The sequence below is a fragment of the Lates calcarifer genome, linkage group LG7_2 (assembly GCF_001640805.2).
Source record: "Lates calcarifer isolate ASB-BC8 linkage group LG7_2, TLL_Latcal_v3, whole genome shotgun sequence".
Classification (NCBI taxonomy): Eukaryota; Metazoa; Chordata; class Actinopteri; family Centropomidae; genus Lates; species Lates calcarifer.
The window spans coordinates 119,878-125,481 of NC_066854.1; the positions used below are offsets into that span (position 1 = coordinate 119,878).

At 48.8% G+C, this 5,604-nt stretch overlaps 1 pseudogene; it reads right to left on the bottom strand.

Moving 5' to 3' along the window:
• Positions 1-3,610: 3,610 nt before the first annotated feature.
• On the bottom strand, positions 3,611-4,283 carry LOC108873679 (mid1-interacting protein 1-B-like; annotated as a pseudogene).
• Between the last annotated feature and the right edge of the window lie 1,321 nt (positions 4,284-5,604).

Sequence of the window (5,604 nt, forward strand, 5' to 3'; positions counted from 1 at the left end):
CAGGAAATGGAGGAGGAGGGGAAGAGTCATTGCATCAGCTGCTGTACTTCTACTATCAGTCCACTAGATGGAGTCATGGAGCTGCAGTGAATGAAGCTCAGCTCAGTCAGACCTGAACCCCATGTTGTTGATGTTCTGTTGGAGTCACAGCTGATGTGTAAAGGTGTTTCCATCTCTACACTCAGACCAGTGTTTAAGGACAGAAACCTGAGCTCAGGTGAGTTGAAGACTCAGCAGACAGTCGACATGAAGTGAAGCTGCTGAACCACTGAGTTTTCTTCTTGGTCTAAAGCAGCTGGAAACAGAAGAGACCACCAGGGGGAGCTCACTGAACACTTTCTGAAACCACAGTAAGAAAACGACGACCATAAAACTCTTCATCAGAACCTGCACAAACCTTTCACACCAGTGTTCTGCTGGGAGGCCCCGGCTCCTTCAGTCATCTGGATGTTACTTTGACTCGTACCACCACTGAACACTGCTGTAGACCAGATACACTCCCCAATGTCAGGGGCCTCCTCCAGCAGTTGACACAGTTTTTGAATAATCACTGATATTATTATTGAGTCATGTGGTTTTAACAAAGCCTGATATAATGTCATGTTCTCATGTTGTGTAACTGACGGTGTGTTCACAGGCCGTTGTTTATCTGAGCTCTGTCAGGAGCAGACTCAGCTTTAACATTGTGGACGTCGACTTCAGTTTCTCAGTGTTCGGTCTCACAGTGTCACGGTGACACGGTAAACATGGCGTCGCTATGGTAACCCTCTGCCCTCCATTGTCCCTGAGACTATGAGGAGGTCGAGTGTTTGTTGAACCTTTATTTAACAAAGATAGACAAACAACAACAGCTCCAACATGCATCAGACATCGGACTCTGTATGACCCTGACCCTGATCCTGACCCTACACCCTGATCCTGACCCTGACCCTGATCCTGACATCTGATGTTTGTGATCAATTCTCAACATCAGGAACTATATTTCATTCTGTTTTTAGATTTAATCTCAGTTATCAATGAATTGTCTCATGTTTCTCTCGCTCTGTCAAGATGTATCTGTTCTTATTTTGTGACTGATGAGAAATGAATGATTGATTTCTTTAATTAAACTCTGTTAACACTCAGTTTAGTGCCTGATCAGATTATTAGAAATGTCATTCAGATTTCTGCCTCACATCTTTGAAGTTATTTTCACTCATTAAACACATCACGTTTGACCAGTCACCTGTTTAATCAGCAGGTATTGTTTTGGTAATCGACGCTGAAATTCTGTCCATGAGGCGTTCACTGACTCCTCAGCAGCAGACAGGTGAGGTTTAGCTCTGAGGTCAGAGGGATTATGGGAGATTACAGGTGAGTGGATCAGGTTATATAAGACTGAGGAACAGCAGAGTCTCTGTTTCCTCTGATAAATGACTGAGTTTATTTCAGTCACAGATCCAGGATCAGAACCAGCACACACACACAAACACTGCAGAATCCTGACTTTGATCTCAGGATTCTAGAACTCTGAGATCAAAGTCAGAGTCCTGGTCCTGGTCCTGGTCCTTCAGTGGTGTGATGTGTTCACTGTCAGGTTAGATTGTCTGTTAAGATGAAACTTGCTGACGTTCAGTTTCACAGGAAAACAAACTGGAACCTGACGACACATCAACACACACCTGCAGTCACCTGTGTGTGTGTGTGTGTGTGTGAATACCATAGGTGATGGAAGCTGCTGCTGGTTGTCACGGTGATTTCAAGCTGTAACGGGTCAGAGACAAACAGGTTTGAACATTTGGACAGAAAACAAATGTGACCGTTTGAGTTCAGTGTGAAATCAGACAGCAGGATCAGAGTTAGTGAGTCTGTCTGAAGCACAGACTCACTAACACACACACTGTTCACAGCTAAAATCAGTGGTTTTGTCAGTGGAGTCTGGTGCAGTGTGCAGCGTGGCCTCTCCACTGACTCGTGTGATGAGCAGAGTCAGTGTAGAAGCTTCTGTATGAACAGAGATGCGACATCAGACTGACCTGCTTCATCCTGACGTCTGTTCTCTGAGATGAGTCAAACATCGTCCTGTTCCAGGAAGGAAACTGAGTCACTTCAGGAAACCCCTCCACCAGGAACCCCCCTCCCCCTCATCTGAGGAAAACCATCAAACCTTCCAGCTTCTGTCTAATGACACATCATTTCATCAGCTCATCACTAGGATGTGGTGGATGTTAATGTGAACAGGAGCTGCTGGAAACTCTGCCTCCACCTTCACCAGCAACACAGACACTAACAGATGGAGGCAGTGCTATTCCAGCAGCTCCTGGTTAAATCCCTGTTTTTCTCAATGGAGTCTGGTGGCTGATATACAGAGATGTTTCCTATCTGATCTCAGATCTGTGAGAAAGAAGCAGAACATCAAACTACTCATCAAAACCTTTAATCACCAAGCTGGACATGAAATAGAAAAGTGCATAGCTGTGCTGAATCATCGTGTTCAAACAGTGTCCTCTCTGTCATCACAGCTCGTCTCAGTGCTGGACCATAAAGACGACGCCTCGTTCATCTTCACACATTCTGCTGTTTTTTAAATTGAGGAAAATTTAGCTGGAGTTCTGAATGAGCTGCAGGTTAACGAGCCAATGAAATCAGTCCAACAGGTTTTTACCACTGTCAGGAAATTTACCCAGCAACAGTTTAGATCCTCTGATTTCTTTCATTATTGACAGTTCATTATTGATCACCGTTGTGCTGATTGATCAGTGATGGAAACATTGATGAATGTTGGCCGATCACTCTGTGATTGGTGTGGTCATGTGTCTGTTTCCTGGATCGTGGCGGGTCAGAGACCGTCAGCTCGTCTCAGTGCGTTTGCATAGTTTTGAATTGACAGCGTGAAATGAAGAGGACACACACACACACACACACACACACACACACACACACACACACACCCTGAAAACACACAGTGCAAACAAACAGCATCAGCAGCTCCTGGGTCCAACCTCTGACCCTCAACCTCAGCTCATGAACCACAGACCACAGTCCTCTGTAGACCCTCAGAGACCTGGACTCACAGCAGCTTATCTCAACAGCACTGATTAGAGAACTCCTTGGTGGTGCGTTCAAGGACGCTTTGACCTTTAATGTTTGGTATTCTGCTGCTGATCTTTATCATAGAGTCAACCTCGTACAAAGCTGAGCTGTGAGCTGAACCTGCAGCAGGTCTCACTCTTTAACTTGTCTAACAGAGATGAACTGAAGTCAGTGAACATGTCCAGGAAGTGCTGGTGTCAAACACTCTGGACCAGGTTCTGTTCAGACCTGTAGCTCCTGGTTTGGTTTCATTTCCTCGTCTGACTGTTCACTGTGGTCTGGTAGAGGTCCAGGACTGATCCTGTGAGGAGTCACTTTGTTTTCAGGGGTCAGAGGTCAAAAAGGTTGGAAACCACAGGTTTAGACAAAGACCTGGAGCAGAACCAGCACCAGGAGCTGTGGAGGCTGAACTGGACTCAGGTCTGAAATGGTCTGGACTGACAGGACAGAGTGAGTTCCAGGTCTGGTTGTTGTTCCCTGGTGTTGGTGCGGTATCTGTGGTTAATGAGCTGATCCCTTTTCTGGGACTTGTTTAAAAGGACCTGGTCCTGGGTCAGTTCCTGCAGCCGATCTCCTCCTTGTAGCGGTTCGTCCAGCGTGTTGGCTTTGCGGGTCAGTTTGGACAGAACCGTGTGGAGTCCGTTCAGGTGGTAGTGGAACTGTTTCTCCAGGTCGTCCTCCTCCGCCTCCGGCCGCGGCACCTCCATCACGCCCGCCCGCTCCTTCCCCCGCCCCGTCGCCCTGTAGGACGCCCCACTCGATGTCGTTGCGGATGGGACTTGAGCAGGACGTACGAGCTGTACATGTCGGCGTCCTGGTGGAAGTAGGCCGGTGCCGGTTGGCGGCCGGGGGCGGTGCTGCCAGGGGTCCTCACCGCCTTCACGTCATCGCCACCACCACCGTCGTCCAGCGGGACGTCCCGCAGCAGGCTGGGCACCATCACTGTCTGGTCCATGTTGTTGACGGCACCGATGAAGCGGTTCATGGCGTTGAACAGAGAGTTCTTCTGGTTGTAGGAGTCAGATATCTGGCATCATAGTGAGCAAACCTGGAGCTGGAACAGGACAAACTTAGCCCGCTAATGCTCTTTAGGAGGATTATTATGAGGCTGCAGTCAGATCCTGGCTTAGGTCTTAACTAGCTCCTGGACCAGGTTACACAGGTACACTCACCACTCCAACATGGATCACTGAGCCGGTCTGCTGGTTCAACCGCTCTGCAGGTTTACCCTCAGAGCCTGGTGTGCCTACTGAGGATGGAGAGTGTCTCCTGCTGCAGGACTCCAGCCAGCTGTTTCACCACAGAGCTCAGACCTGGAATAAAACCAGAGACACAATGAGGCAGGTGCTCGGTCCAGCAGACACACAACCTCTGCAGTCCGGACTCAAACTACAGACAGATGCAGGAACCAGGAAGTCCCTCTCTGTTAGCATCAGCAGGCTAAAAGCTAACACAATAAAACGCACGAGCTGACGGTGAATTCCGGTTGGTGATTACCGTGATCCTCTTCACCGGGGCAGAGACAGTGATGAGGTGAATGTGAGGAGCTCAGCTTAAAGAGACAGGACCGAAGCTTCCGCAGCTGCCGCTAATTACCACTAAACCTAATCAACTGCTTCCATTATCGGACACTTCCATGTCTGATCAGGCTTTAACGTTTCTGACCCTTCAGTGAGACACAGACACGTTCACCTCCTCACACGATGGTTTTCTATCGGTGTGTTATCTTCGAGCTGTAACTCGGAACATTCCGCAGGTTTGATCGGTTTTTTGACAGAAAATAAAAATAAAGCGACTCTGTCCGATAATGGAACCAGCTAACGCGTGTTCAACATTAAATTCGGTGCCTTCACAGCGGAACGACTGTTAGAATAACGGCAGAGTTAAAGCGCGTGTGGCCGCGTGTCTTCAGGTCTGTTCCGGGTCTGTTACCGGCGCTTTGACCGTTTAACTCTCCGTGTTCATTGCGAACAAACCGACCAAGCCTCTGTGATTCCGGTACCGTTAGTCAGCTCCGTCGCTCGGCCGCAGGAGACAAACCTCCGGGCTGCAGGTGCCCAGTGAGCTCACCGTGTCGGCGGTCGTTCCTTGGTCGTGTCGGTGCTCGGGAGCCGTCGCCTTCCGTCCGTTAATCTGTCCAGGATGTGGCAGCGGGCGGTGAGCGGGTGGACCGGCAGGGCGGGGCGGCGGTTGTCAGGGGAAGACCGAACCTCCAGAGACAGCCAATCACAGGAGGACAGGGCCCAGTGACGTCACGGAGAACTTTAGATATGGTTACATTGTTTACAGAAGGGTCCACGAGCCCAGTAACCCTCTGTAAGGTGCGGGGTTTACCATGAAAATATAAAGTTTATTTCACAGTTGTTTACAAACATCATGACGTCAATCGTTCACTAGAAAGCCACAGATTATTGAGCGAACATGAACTCGTGTTTTCTGTTGTTACTGTAACAGAATCAGTCAGTAAAACTCTGTTCCTGCAGTTTTCCTGCTGCAGACTGTGTGAGCGTCTTATAAAGGAAACACGTCCTC